Source organism: Piliocolobus tephrosceles, chromosome 6, assembly GCF_002776525.5.
Source record: "Piliocolobus tephrosceles isolate RC106 chromosome 6, ASM277652v3, whole genome shotgun sequence".
NCBI classification, from domain to species: Eukaryota; Metazoa; Chordata; class Mammalia; order Primates; family Cercopithecidae; genus Piliocolobus; species Piliocolobus tephrosceles.
Genome location: NC_045439.1, coordinates 54,971,982 through 54,988,363, shown reverse-complemented (window position 1 = coordinate 54,988,363; position 16,382 = coordinate 54,971,982).

Genomic DNA, 16,382 nt, shown 5'->3' with positions numbered 1-16,382 from the left:
TCGCTGATACTCTTTCTTCCAGTTGATCGAGTCGGTTACTGAAGCTTGTGCATTTGTCACGTATTTCTCGTGTCATGGTTTTCATCTCTGTCATTTCGTTTATGACCTTCTCTGCATTAATTAGTCTAGCTGTCAATTCTTCCACTCTTTTTTCAAGATTTTTAGTTTCTTTGCGCTGGGTACGTAATTCCTCCTTTAGCTCTCAGAGGTTTGATGGACTGAAGCCTTCTTCTCTCATCTCATCAAAATCATTCTCTGACCAGCTTTGATCCGTTGCTGGCGATGGGCTGTGCTCCTTTGCAGGAGGAGATGCGCTCTTATTTTTTGAATTTCCAGCTTTTCTGCCCTGCTTTTTCCCCATCTTTGTGGTTTTATCTGTCTCTGGTCTTTGATGATGGTGACGTACTGATGGGGTTTTGATATAGGTGTCCTTCCTGTTTGATAGTTTTCCTTCTGACAGTCAGGACCCTCAGCTATAGGTCTGTTGGAGATTGCTTGAGGTCCACTCCAGACCCTGTTTGCCTGGGTATCAGCAGCAGAGGTTGCAGAAGATAGAATATTGCTGAACAGCGAGTGCACCTGTCTGATTCTTGCTTTGGAAGCTTCCTCTCAGGGGTGTACTCCACCCTGTGAGGTGTGGGGTGTCAGACTGCCCCTAGTGGGGGATGTCTCCCAGTTAGGCTACTCAGGGTTCAGTGACCCACTTGAGCAGGCAGACTGCCCCTTCTCAGATCTCAACCTCCGTGTTGGGAGATCCACTGCTCTCTTCAAAGCTGTCAGACAGAGTCGTTCCAGTCTTTTTTCTTAAGGCCTTTAATTATGTGAGACCCACTCACATCATAGTGGCTAATCTGCTTTACTTAGTATCTACTGATTTAAATGTTAGTTACATCTAAAAAAAATACCTTCACCGCAACATCTAGAGTGGTGTTTGATCAAACAACTAGGCACAATAACCTAGAGAAGTTGGTGCCTAGAATTAGCCAACTCAGTTTGGGCTGAGTTTTCTGGCTCATGTAGTAATAAAAAAGGCTCAAAAAATTTTTGACCAGAGGTGAAAAAAGCATCTTGTAGTGCCAGTGTGATCAAAAGATGCTACTTTGAAATGATTAATGTCCAAAACTACAGGTCGAGCAAGGGCCACAAGCAGAATAAAGAAGGCCTAATTTTGGTGAATTTGGCTTATCTCAAAAGTGAATTCTAGAGGAGAAATTCATCACCAAAGTTCTGCCAAAAAAGAAAAGCTTTTCATTAAAGATCTATTAATATTTGAGGTTGATAAATTGAGGTTGAAACTCCAGCAGACTGGAGTTTCATGTGTAACTAGGACCTATTTCCTAGCAGCTGGTTCTTGTTACCAGGGGTGTAAATGATGAAAATAAAACTTTTGCCCTTTGAAAACTGAGCTCATGCTTCTTTTTCAAAAGACTATAACCTCTTTAACCTAAAAAAAAAAAAAAAGTTCAGAAAGGAGTGGCTGAATAACCAATACAGTATAGTTCACTCATGCATTATTTGATCACTCAAAAAGTTGTTGGAATGTGAGTTGTGTATGTTTACACTGCACAGCCCAAGTCTCAGAATGGTCCCCTCTAAACCCACCCCAGGGTGAACTACATATATTACTATGCTGGTACCACTCTTATTTTAGCCTCATCTTCTGGATCAGGACAGCCATTTTAAAAAACTGACAGATAACATTGTATGCTTTTATTATATATATGATGTTTTGAATTATTTATACATTGTAGAATGGTTAACAACTCTAGCTAGTTTAAAAATACATTAACTCACATAGCTATCACTTTTCTAATGAGAGCACATAACGTCTACTCTGTTTACATTTTTCAATAATACAATATACCATCAACTACAGTCACCTTGCTGTACAATAGATCTCTTGAAATTTATTCCTCCTATCTAACTGTAATTACGTATCCTTTGACCAACATCTTCCTATAACCTACCCCTCTAGCCACCCTAGTCTCTGGTAACTACCATTATACTCTCTACTTCTATGAAATCAGCTTGTTTGGCTCCCACATGTGAGTGAGACCAAGCAATATTTGTCTTTCTGGACCTGGCTTATTTTATCTATTTATTTATTTTTGAGACAGAGTCTCACTCTGTTACCCAGTCTGGAGTGCAGTGGCGCGATCTTGGCTTACTGCAACCTCCACCGCCCAGGTTCAAGCGATTCTCGTGCCTCAGCCTCCCCAGTAGCTGGGATTATAGATGCGCACCACCACGACTGGCTAATTTTTGTATTTTTAGTAGAGGCAGGGTTTCACCGTGTTGGCCGGGGTTGTCAGGAACTCCTGACCTCAAGTGATCCACCTGCCTCAGCTTCCCAAAGTGCTGAGATTACAGGTGTGAGCCGCTGCACCCAGCCAGGCTTATTTCATTTAACATTATGTCCTCCAGGTTCATCCATGTCACAAATGTCAGGATTTCATCCTATTTTTATGGCTGAAGAGTATTCCATTGTGTATATTTACCGTATCTTCTTTCTCCGCTTATTCATTGCTGGGCATTTAGATTGATTCTGTATCTTGCATATTGTGAATAGGGCTAAAATAAATATGGGAGTACAAATATCTCTTCACCATAGTGATTTCATCTCCTTTGGATATATACCCAGTAGTGTGTGTATGTGTGTGTTTAATTTTCATTTTGACTCAGTGTTCTGTGGAAAACTTTAATTCACTTGAAAAGGCTGAACTAAAAATATCAGTAAAGTTTCACTTTCAGCACAAAATTAGAAATGATGTAAATATAATTTTTTATCTTGAGGAATTATGATTTTAAGTTGGAGGACGGATGAGTGAATTAACAACTGTGTTTATGCTATTAGCGTATGTCTTGGCCAGTTTTGCTAGTAAACATCTTTGTCGGTTCTATGGGAGCAATTAAACATGAAATATGCAAGTTTTGAATATTGCCAAGTCTTCAGGAACACGTCACTCTCATAAAATGAAACCGTATTGTACTTTCCCTGCTTTAGTCATATGCCTGTACCATTCATGTCAATAAAGTTTCTTTAATTTGTTGACTGGCCTCTGGGTTTTAAGAGGCAGAGAAGAGAATCATGATAAATTTATGTTTCAGGCTATTAAGCGATATTTAGAAAAACTGAAATAAATAGTTCATTGGATACAGTCATCTTGTAAGCTTTAATAGTTTTTTGCCTTTTTTGGAGTCATGAAACTCTTTGACAACCTAAAGAAAGCTATGGGTCTAGGGCCTAGGCGCTTGGGAGGCCAAGGCGGGCAGATCACTTGAGGTCAGGAGTTCAAGACCAGCCTGGCCAACATGGTGAAACCCCATCTCTACTAAAAATACAAAAAATTAGTGGGGTGGGGTGTTGCGTGCCTGTAATCCCAGCTGCTGGTGAGTCTGGGAAGGAGAATCACTTGAATCTGGGAGGCAGATGTTCCATTGAGCCAAGATTATGCCATTGCACTCCAGCCTGGGTGACAGAGCAAGACTCCATCCCCCTCCAATCCCCCCCACCGTCGCCGAAAAAAGAAAAATGGGTCTAACCCCCAGAAGAATGCATACAATGTTCATGTACACTCCACTTTACCTACGTGTATTACAGACCCCAAGTAAAAAAATCCTTTCTTAGATATAGGATATTTGTGGAGTGGAGCTCTGCATAAACAAGCACAGGTCCTCTTAACACAGTCACCTCTACCTGCAGTTTCAGCAGTCAGCCTCTAGCTTACTAGGTGGATGTGTAGATAGAATGTAGTCCTGGGTTCCAATTACCTTTCCATTAATCTTCCTAAATGTTCTGGGACTTCTCTTTGTATTCAGGATCAAAGAATTTTAGACTATTAAACCAAAGGTGAAACAAGATTCCTGATGTTACAAATATTTACAACTATTTTTTTGGTAACTATCAGAGATCACTAATGACAACTAAAACAATTCGGAAACACAGAATAAAACAAACTATACCATGTGCTAAATTTCATATGATAAAATATGAGTTAGGTAATCAGGGATAGTTTTTTCTTCAAATAGTTTATTAAATCAATTTGTACCAGAAACATATGCACACACAGGCACACATATATACACATATACATATATGGGTATACATAGTGAAGCTCTGAAATTACATGAACATACATAGTATTTATGTTAATACTTTTTTGAATATTATTTATAAAGACTATACCTTTCTTGAAAGGATATCAAGATTTGAAAATCCAAAAATATAAAACAAGAATCTGTGGATTTTCACTTAAAAAGTCATTCTTGGGCCAGGTGTAGTGGCTCACGCCTATAATCCCAGCACTTTGGGAGGCTGAGGTGGGTGGATCACAAGTTCAAGAGATCGAAACCATCCTGGCCAAAATGATGAAACCCCATCTCTACTAAAAATACAAAAAAATAAATAAATAAATTAGCTGGGTGTGGTGGTGCGTGTCTGTAGTCCCAGCTCCTCAGGAGGCTGAGGCAGGAGAGTCACTTAAACCTGGGAGGTCGAGATTGCAGTGAGCCGAGATCGTGCCATTGCACTTCAGCCTGGGCACAGAGCCAAACTCTGTCTCAAAAATAAATAAATAAATAAATAAATAAACAAACAAAAAGTAATTCTTAATTTTAAAAAGTATAGAATTATTTCTTCAACTAGAAGTTTTGTCTATTCAACTACTTGTCACACATCTGTATAAAAGGGCATTTATCCACAGGATTATTTATTCAGAAAACATAAAAGGTGAGTTGAAGGATATCATCCAAAAAATCTCTATTTTAAAAAGACACTTTGGAGCCATAAAAATCATTATTTTTCTCTAGGAACTAAAAAACTAAAAAAATTTAGTTTTTTAGACCAAAAACTAAAGATCGTTTTCAGGGGAATGGACCAACAGCAATGGACAGAGCCTGAATTCTCAGATTTCCCATAGCATCAGTGGACAGAGAAAACTTCCACTTTATGAAGCTGGATTAGAGCAAGTGTTAACAAAATAAAGTCTTCTACACATTAAAAAAAAGTCTCATACTGGCTCATTAAGGGAGCAAGGGAATTACTAGAAATACCTCGGAAATTCTTTCCCACAAATACTGAACTTTCATTCTTTTTACAATGCGTGTCTGTCAACAATTATGAGAAGGAACAGTAAGACAAGGAAAACGAAGAAATTGCTGATTACAGGTTCTGTTAAATTTTATATTTTCAATGGTAGACATGAGTTCTTATATGTTTATACTAATTGCACTTGGGTTGATTCCTAGAAACTTGGGAAAGTATAATCACATAGTTTATAGGTTTTACATTTACTTTTAGAAAGGCAAACCATCTCATGCATTCCTATAAGAAAAAATACCATTGTGAATTCTTGGGTTTATACTCCTAAAATACAAAAATGCTTTCTCAGGAAAAATGAATTATGATCAAAATTTTAAAAATCAGAGATGTAGAACTCAATCAGAAATTCCCTTCATAGGCTAGGGGAAGTGACCAAGGATAAATCAGAACACTGAGACTAAAAGTTTCAGGTACTGGTTGTGTCTTTAATGTTTCCCTGAAGCCCAAATCAGATATAAGTAAGATCTTAGAGGTATGAGAGGTCTGCCTTGAATCCTAGAGCTTGGAAAGTCTCTGGGAAAAGACATGGAGAAAAGAAACACCTTGGCGAAAACCTAGACAACTATGGCCTAGTGACTGGGATATATTTGTAACAATGTAGAAAAGGCAAAAAACAACAAAATCTATGCACAGGTGATCGATGATTTAAAACATCGAAATAAACTTTATACCATTGAAAACATACACTTTACAAAAGCACTATGCCATGTAATTCAGATTCTGAGAGCTGTACACACTTAAAAGCAGAAAGTGTTTGCAGTACTACTTACAACAGCATCACCTAAAACACAGATCTTCAACCAATAGGTGATAAATGGCAACACAAAGAAATTATCTAAAATGTATTCTCCCCTAAATTTGTTTTATAAAATCCTGCCAAGGGCTGAAATTCATCAACTTCTGAAGAATAAGAATATGGAAATTCTCAGTTTCAAATGTCCAAGAAGAAATCTTATAACCATGGCTCAATGGCTTCCTTTGGTGACAAAAACAGGGTAAATCAACGTTACAGTTCATCAATATCACAAAATGGATTGTAGGTTGCATTTGCCAGGCCTTCTTTCACAGTGCCCTGGAGTTTATTTTCCTCTTTCTTATGGGTTCTTCTTTATTCTATCATTTATTATCATTTATCATCTTAGGCAAGCTCCTTTACTTCTCTGAGCCTTAGTTTCATCATTAGTAATATAAAAATGGAAACATCTACCACTCAGATCTTCCTTCTTGGGACTTGAGTGTAACTCATCTTCTAAAACATGGAGTATCTCTTCCCCAAGCACCTGAAAATTTACTACAGTTTCATGGTAATTACTTTTTCATGATTTGTCTTCAAATTCACAGTTTATCATGGACTTTTTTTCATCGTGTCTCCTTGAAAGACACAAAGGATGAATCTACCATTTCCTCTGTCTTGTTCTCCTGCATTTCCTGCTTTTCATGCCTAGAAACAAAAAGATTACACTCACATCATGAATATCCATACTAACAACATTATCCCATAAAATGTTATCAATCTGAAAATTTCTGATCTTGACTGTCACTCCATCTTCACTTTTAAAAAAGTTGTTTTTAAAGGAAAATTGCTATAAGATTTTAATTCACATCCATCAACATCCACCCCTCTACCCCTGCCCCTCGACTCCCATCAACTGCTCCTACCTAACTTGTGGTCTATGGGAAACACCCTTGACTTGCAGTCTGCATACCTCATTGAAGTTCTGATTCTACTCCTTAAGAGCTTTAGAAAAATCCCCCTAACTGGCTGGGCATGGTGGCTCACGCCTGTAATCCCAGCACTTTGGGGGGCCGAGGCGGGCAGATCACGAGGTCAGGAGTTCGAGACCAGCCTGGCCAACATGGCGAAACATTGACTCTACTAAAAATACAAAAACTAGCCGGGAGTGGTGGTGGGCACCTGTAATCCCAGCTACTCAGGAGGCTGAGGCAGGAGAATTGCTTGAACCTGGGAGGGGGAGGTTGCAGTGAGCCAAGATCGTGCCATTGCACTCCAGCCATTGCACTCCAGCCTGGGAGACAGAGTGAGACTCTGTCTCGAAAGAAAAGAAAGATCCCTTTAACCAGGGGTTCCCAAGCAGGTTCACTATCAGCATCATCTGGGCAGCTATTTAACTGTTAAAGCAGAATCTTGGAGGGGGTAGCGGAGGGCAGGAGAGTGAAGCACACACAAAAAAATACAAGGGTCTGTTTTATGAAAAGCTCTGCTAGATGGTGCAAGTGAAGACTCTAGTTTGGGACCTATGTGCTGTAACTTCTTTTTAATTCTTTATTTATTTATTTAGAGATAGAATCCTGCTCTGTCACCCAGGCTGGAGTACAGTGGCGTGATCTCGGCTCACTGCAACCTCCACCTCCTAGGTTCAAGCGATTCTCCTGCCTCAGCCTCCTGAGTAGCTGGGATTACAGGCCCGTGCCATCATGTCTAGCTAATTTTGGTATTTTTAGTAGAGACAGGGTTTCGCCATGTTGGCCAGGCTGGTCTTGAGCTCCTAACCTCAAGTAATCCTCTGCCTTGACCCCCAAAAGTGCTGGGATTACATGTGTGAGCCACCGTGCCCAGCCCTATGTGCCGTAACCTCTTGGTTTTGTTCCTAGCTTGTAAAATACTGAGTCTATTTTATAGTGATATTGTGAAAACTAAACAATGTATAGTATAGGAAAGGCCTTTATAAATGGGAAAACTGAATATAATACAAGGTAGTATGAATCAATATTTTTGTAAAGTTTAGAGTAAAATAAACTTATCAATCATTTCTGCAGCAACCATCACACACAGGATGTGATATAAACATATCAATACTGACGATCTTCTGAAATGCTCATAGTATAAACTCTCAGAGTATACCAGAGCACAATTTTAAAAACACATAAAGGAGTTTTGAAACTGAAAGACAAAATGTTTTCACAAGACTTTAGAATAACAAACATCGAAATAATTTCACTCTTTCTGACTTCTTGAATTACATTAAGACTTTATTGTGGGAATCTGCTTCTCAAAGTCCCAGTCTTCTAGGAAACCAGAGAAACACTGGAAGACTTTGAAGCCAAACTAAAGAAAAGAAATGGATGTGCACATATTGGTATTGGTCTGCCTCCTTCCCATACCTAAGTTGTTTCCTGGAACCATAGTAATTGAGATGCTAAGGGAGGTTTACTAACTCAGTTCCCATTTTGTGCAATTTATATTGCAGGGGAATAAATTGTACTCTAATAGTCTGGAAAAATTATTTCAGGAAATGACTTTGGCCCTAGAGAGTATGTGATTCATTGTAATTTCCAGGGTAAAACATTCACCTACAATTTTTAATCCCTCAGAGGGCTTAATCTACTTATGTTAATGCAAGTAAAGGGGCTGGTAGAAAGGGATTCTTACTCTAAAATGATTGTAATTACCATTTTAGGGAGACCACGCGTTTAAGGTAATCTATCATAGATGTTTAATTTTCCTCTTTCATCAAAATAGAAACACTTGAAGTTTACTTTTTTACCCTTGGGAATGGGTGAGGAACAACTGAATAGGCTTGTAACCTGAATTCATAACCTACAATCCAGAGTTCAAGCTCACTAGTTCAACAACACTTTGCTGTATCTGGCTCCTGTTCCTCTCTGGCCTCCTGGATGTCTTTTCTTAGAACACTCTTCACTCCGAATGGAACTAGTGCTCTTGTTTCCCCATGCACCAGGCTGTTCGAGGTCTCCATGTCATCACCCAGGCTCTTTCCTCTCCCTGGAAATTCCTTCAGTAAATTCTACTCACACTCCAAAATTCAGCTCAAGCATCCTCTCTCCAGGAAGGTTTCCTGGCCCCCAGACTAATTTAGCTGCTCCTCCTCCAGGACTCCCCACAATCCTGGGCTACCCTTTGCCTTAGCACTTATAACAACAGGCAAAAGTGATTTTCATGTCTCTCCCACACACTAGATGCTAAGGTCCTGCGGGTAATGGTCCATTCCTTATCTGACTTTATGTTCACAGCACTTAGCTCAGGGGCTGGCACTTAATAGGCATCACAGATGTTGGTTGGTTGAAGGAATGAATGTAAATGAATGAATGATGTGATCTAAAGATGTGTGGCATGAAATCTCAAAGAATCAATTATGCCACTTGCCAATACTGCAATAACTGCATATTTTCCAATTTTTTGTGTAGCCAGATATTTTTTCTTTTAAGTGGGAAAAGCTGAACTCAACTTCTCTGGTAAGCAAGTAGGCAATACAGGGAGTTACTTTGGGTGATTGTCCTTGTTCTTTGAAGAGTCATTTGAATTGTTTTTATATGTTAAGCAAATGTAAGCCAAGATTCTCTGCTTATAGAAAAAAGGTTATATACCCTTTTCTAATACCCTTGGGTATTCACAATTCTAAGAAGGGGTGAAGTGATTTGGACAAGGATCCCTGGGGTTTGGGACAACTTCTCAGTGGGCCAGAGTGTCCCCGAACAATGCTCAGGGGCAGGGAAGGACAAGGGGCTCCCTAAAATAAACCTTGAGGATAGAGAGGTACTAGAATTGTTAAATGGACCCAGCACTGAGCTATAGAGAAGAGCAACAACAATCCCGAGTCAAGAGATGGTAGACGCTGGAACTGCTTCAACCCAGATTCAGGGCACATTTGCACTCTGGGCAAGTGGCTATGGGTGAACCAAAGTTGCTGGTGACTAACAGCTGTAACATTTGGGGACCCAGGCCTCCTTTTGGCATGGCGCTTCTCAATGGAGAACCTCTAGATCATCCTTACTGCTATGCTATTCCTGGGTCATATCTTCAAACCAGCATCAAGAACAAGGCAGCATAGTCATGACCCATCGCCTTATCTTCCATTTTCCCTCTTGTGTCAGAGGCTGTGGATTTATTACAGCATTTTCCATTGCTGTTTTCCAGTATAGAGGTTGGAAAACCAAATATAGGACTTACTTCCCAGTTCTTTTGCAGGTGGGAGTGGCTATATGGCCCAGCTCTGGCCCAAGTGTGATACACAAGCAGAATCTTCCAGGTGACTTTTGATTAAGCTTTTGTTCTTCTTATAAAATGGAGGTATCAGGCACCCACCTCACTCTTTCTTCTTGCCTTAAATACATGTTAGATACTTGAGCTTCAACAAGCATCTTGCAGAAGAGAAGAAACAAGCCATTACATTATGGATAGCAAAGCAAAGAGACAGAACCTAGGACATTGCTACCACCATGAAGCTGCTATATCTGGTGACTTCTTATGTAAATAAAGTAAAATATTTCACGTAAGTAAAATAAAACCTGACAAGTTACTGTTAGATTATCTGTTACATGCAGTTAAAGGATTCTGAACTGACACAATTTTCACACCTGCAGTCATATGCATGCAGACACTAGTAGCCACAAGTGGTATTTAGACACATTGGACAGGGGTTATCCCTTAGCAGGAAATCTGGTGGATTGTTAGTACAGAATGGTGTTCTCGAGCACTGCACTCCAGGACACCAAGGGGAGTTGTTCAGCCAAACAAAAAACACTCTAGGTATAATTATGTTAATTTTAAGTTCAGATTTGAAGAACAAAACTGCAGTCAAAAAAGCAACTATTGACTACATTAACGATCAAATGGGACAGATTTTTCTACAACCTCCCCCTTTTGATTTCAGCGTAAGCACTGAATATGGATGAAATATTTAATACCACAAAGTGAAAGAAAAAATGTTAATGCTAGATATGAAAATAAGTTTTAAAATGTATTCTAGTGGTATCTTTACTTGATCTTAGTTGAAAAGGCTGAGGGACAATTGACTAACCTAAGTATCTTTGAATCCTAAAAATAAGAAGTGAAATATTCAGGTCATATGGAAGCCAAATTGTTAATGGTAGTTACCACTTGTCTCCGTAATTGGAGTTGGAGGGAAGTGGAACCAGGTATTTTGTTTTTGTTTTTTTATTTCTATATTGTTTAAATTTTATTATGAGAATGTATTACTTTATTTTATTAGTTGGACAAAATTTCTAGTAAATGAACCAAACTTTAAGATGACATATATCCAATGCTTACTATGCATACTCCCATTTAACCTTCAATACCATGTGGTAAGCAGCATTTTCACCACTGAGGAAACTAAGATGTAAGATTTTAAGTAACTTCACAATGTCACACAGCTAATAATTGGAAGAGTCAGGTCCAACGATTCTTCAGCACGAATCTAAAGCCCATTCTCTCACCAATGTGCTACACTGGTTATATCTCCCAGATGTTTCTGGATATGCAGGTTTCTCAATTCTGTCTACCGACATGAGAGTTTCTTTGAATGCTACTTTTGTTAGACTGTTTTTAAGAAAACTGTTCTCCAATAGCTTTTTCCCTCAGACTTTAAGTATCTTTAGAAACAGGAATAACCCTACCTTCTTATAATGTTTAAACAGCGTCTTACTCAGTGTTCACATTTGTCAAGACCATCTGGGGCCGGTGTGACCTTAGAGTCCTCTCCTGGTAACTTTGGAGAAGTGATTTAGATGCAGCAGTCACTCTCAGTAAAATAAACCAGATATTCTGAAGGAGTTTCATAGCACGAAGAACTGGGTAGCTGGTTAGGTTGTATCTCTAACAAGAAAACAAGTTTAAATGTGAGGAAAATTAATTCTTCAAAAATAGCCTTCATAACTATATAAAATATCCACCCGAGAAACAGAAAATCCAGACTGCATTTAATGTCAGAGGAAATGAGTGCTTTATTTGATTAAAATACTGATGTGCAATTTTGCCCACTATAAGTCAAGAAGCCAGTCTGGAATATTTCACAAGACTCCAGATTCTGCATCTGTTTTTTTATAGCTCTCAAGGCCTGTGTAAGGACTTGACCCTGGGTTATCCAAACTAAATCTTGGATAGGCTTCCACTAATAAATCTTAGTGAAAGAAAAAGGCTTAAGAGAATGTGAAATTACAGCCTACAACCATAAAGTGTTAAGAATATTAACTCTAAGGGGAGAGATTATTGAATTGTCTGATTATTCTATAATCTAGTCATGGGCCATTTTAATATTATTTAATGTATTTTATATGTATTTTAAGATTTCAATGTAGAAGGATGTTATGGACAGGAAAGGCTTTACATGGTATTATCCCACTAAATGGATGTGAAGGAGACTCAGGTTTAATTCCAAATTTTTCCATTCATAAGCTATAGAATGCCTAGATTTTTATCTCAAGCTCAGGCTTGCATACCCAACTCCTTAACTCTATATCTCTAGGCATCATTTTGTTATTGATTTCTAGATTAATTGCACTGTGTTCACAGAACATGTTGTACATGATTAATCCTTTAACAATTATCAATACTTGCTTTATAGCCCAGTATATGTTCCTTTTTATAAATGCCTTGTGTGTGTTTGGAAAGAATGTGTATTCTGCAATCACTGGGTGAAGTTAGGTCAAGTGTATTAATGACATTTTTAACTCTTTGATAATGTCCCTTATTTTTTTTCTGCTGGCTCTATTAATTACTTCGTACTTAAAAATCTAATATGATGGTGAATTTGTCTACTTCTATTAATTTTTGCTTCATGTAATTTGATACCATGTTATTAGGTGATCACAGATTTACAATGGTATAACTTACTGATGAATTGAATATTATCATTATAAAGAATCTATCTTTTTAATAATGCTTTTGACTTAATATGTATTTCTCTGACAGTAAGACTATCTGACCAGCTTTCTCTCACTTGCATGGTATGTATTTTTTTCCATTCTTTTTCTTTTAACCTTCCTGTATACTTAAGTTTGATATATATCTCTTATAAACTTCATATAGTTGATTTTTTAAATCCTGACAATATTTTAATTAGGGCTTTTAGTCTGTTTGCAAGTATTTACTGACATTTCAGATTAAATTGTTGTCCTCTTTTGTGCTGTTTATCCCACCTGTTCTATGTTTCATTCATTTTCTTTTCCTGCCTTCTTTTGGCTGGTCATTTTTTTTTTTTTTTTTGTGTAGGGACAGTTTTTTTTTTTTTTTTCTCATAGTTTGAAAATTTTCAATTCTCTTAGTGTTTACCCTAGAAATTACAAAATTCATACTTACTGAAACACAAAATTAATCAGTAACTATCCTTTTCCCAAGGAATGTAGAACGCATTAACTCTATTGATTCCTTTTCCTGCTTATATATTGTCATTGTGTGTTATTTTCATTGTTGACTTTTTAAAACTCCACAGGACATTGTTTTATGCACTCAATTCTCATTCAGATTTACCCATGTATTTGCCATTTTGTTCCTCATTCCTTTTTGCCTCTCTTCCCTTCCATCTGGGATCATTTTCCTTCCCCATGAAGAATATATCCTGAATCTCCTATTTTGCAGATGGCAGCTCTGTTTTTGCTCCTCTGAAATGTCCTGATCTTACTTTCTTTTTTAAAGAAATATTTTCACGGATATAAAATTCTAGGTTAGCAATTATTTTTCTTTGTTTACTGAATATATCATTCTACTGGTTTCTGACTCAGTTGTTGTCTGACACTACTTTGAATGCAATGTCTTTTATTTCGTAGCACATTTTAAGGTTTCTCTGCTTTTGGTATTCTGTAGATTCACTATGTATGTAGGATACATTTGTTTTTATTTAATCTGTTTAAGAATTTATAAGCTTCTGAATTTGTGAATTGATGCCTTTCTTCATTCTGGAAAATTCTGTTAATTGTTCTTTCATTTGGCTTCTTTTTCATAGTTTTCACCCTTCGTCTCTCTGTGGTACATTCTGAGTGATTTTTTATGATCTTCCAACTACCTTTCTCTTTTCAGCTGTGTCTAGTTTAAATTTTTTAGTTACAGGTTTTTGTTTTGTTTTGTTTTGTTTTTGAGATGGAATCTCACTCTGTCGCCCAGGCTGGAGTACAGTGGTGCGATTTCGACTCACTGCAACCTCAGCTTCCCAGGTTCAAGCAATTCTCCTGCCTCAGCCTCCCGGGTAGCTGGGATTACAGGCATGTGCCACCACGCCTGGTAATGTTTTTGTATTTTTAGTAGAGATGGGGTTTCACCATATTGGCCAGGCTGTTCTCTAACTCCTGACCTTGTGATTCTCCCCACTTGGCCTCCCAAAGTGCTGGGATTACAGGCATGAGCCACTGCATGTAATCCAAGTTATGGTATTTTTTTATTTCTAGAAATTTTCTTTCTTTCTCAAATTGGTTCTGTTGTCTTTTGATTGCCTATTTCCTGAAGATATGTTTAAGCTTGCCTTTTATTTCTTGAAACATAGGAAGCACAATTAATATGTCTAATCATGTTCATATCTGAAGTCTTTGTTTGGCTTTTAATTCTTGCTAGTTTTCAGTATGCTTGGTTTTTCCTTGTGTGCTTACTTAATTTTGACTATATGTAAACCACTGCCCTTGAAAAAGTTATCTTGGTCAATACTTGGAGGCCTGCTATGAAGTGGGTAGCTTTCCCCAGAGAGAATGTGCTTGCTTTTGCCAAGTTTCTAGTTCAAGGACTTGTTTGGGACCATTTTAAACTAATAATCACTGGAGAGTTTTTGGATCACATAGGTTATAGCAATTTGGTTTGCAAATCTCAAGGGCTCCAAGTATATCCAGAACTTGGATATAGTTCCAAGTTTTCAGAGAGGGTTTGGCTTTTTGCTTCTCAGTATCAAAACATCTTCTTTTGTCGTATTTGACTATGTGGAGATGGAGAAGATTTTTTTCTTTTAAGTTCACCTTTTCCTCACAGGCTCTATGGAGTGCCAACCTTCCATGCTGGTTGGACTTTTAACTTTGGTTCCCATGGCAAAGCTGAAGTTTGGGGCTAGGGACATTTGCCGGGGTATGGGACAGGCAGTCACCCACGCCCACACTCCATGCACCTCCTGGGCCAGGCTGGACCAGTTCTGGCCCCAGGGTGAACTTGGAAATCTCACCACAGGCACCCCACAGAGGTGGGCGTGGGGAGACTACTCTTGCTCACCTGAGGCAGAAGTGGTTCATGGGTTCCTGGGAGGATTTAGAACTTTCTATACAACGAAATCCTTCCTTCGTCATCTTCAGGCCAACGGAGACACTTGGCAGTTAAAGAAACTTGACTGTGTTTTTATTTTTATATTTATTTTTTGTTTTTCATTTTAAACAAGAAGTTTATTTAAACAACCCCATGCTTGGCTTCACGGGAGAACTCTCCAGAGTTTTTAGAGTCTTTTAGAGTCTAAAAGTCTAAAAAACTTTTAGAGTTTTTAGAGTCTTTCATCCCTACTTAAAGACAGATTGCCCTACATGTTGACAGCTAGTATAAAGAAGTTATAAAATGTACTTGGATTTAAATGATAACTGAAAAAGGCCAGGTGCGGTAGCTCATGCCTGTAATCCCAGCACTTTGGGAGGCCGAGGCGGGTGGATCATGAGGTCAGGAGATCGAGACCATCCTGGCTAACATGGTGAAACCCCGTCTTTACTAAAATTACAAAAAAATTAGCTGGGTGTGGTGGCGGGCGCCTGTAGTCCCAGCTACTCGGGAGGCTGAGGCAGGAGAATGGGGTGAACCCGGGAGGTTGAGGTTGCAGTGAGCCGAGATTGCACCACTGCACTCCAGCCCGGGTGACAGAACGAGACTCCATCTCAAAAATAAAATTAACTTAAAATTTAAAAAAAAAGTGAAAAAGATTAAAATTCTCCAGCCTATTAATGTATTTAATAATTTTTCTGTTCTTTTTTTTTGTGTTTTTGGTAAAACAGAGCAAAATGCCAGGCGCAGTAGCTCACACCTGTAATCCCAGCACTTTGGTAGGCTGAGGTGGGCGGATCAACGAGGTTAGGAATTCAAGACCAGCCTGGCCAACATGGTGAAACCCCATCTCCACTAAAAATACAAAAATTAGCCAGGCATGGTGGCAGGTGCCTGTAATCCCAGCTACTCAGGAGGCTGAGGCAGGAGAATCGCTTGAAACCAGAAGGTGGGGGTTGCAGTGAGCCAAGATTGTGCCATTGCACTCCGGCCTGGGTGAAAAAGTGAAACTCTATCTCAAAAACAAAAAACAAAAAAATCCAGAGCAAAATAGCTTACTAAAATATAAATATGAGAGCTGAGTAAGTTAGCTTACATGGACAAATGCTTTAGGAAAAAATACTTAAAAGCGTGTCCTTTAATTCTCTAGTTTCCTGCTTTAACTTACATTTTGGCCCAGTAATTTTTTGGTCTCTTGTCAGTCAGCCCCTCAATCGTTTGAATAAAGATTTTAAAAAATTATCTAGCATTCTAAATTGTTTTAAGTAACAGGGTTGATCACAAATAACCTGAAAGCTTGCTCCCTTA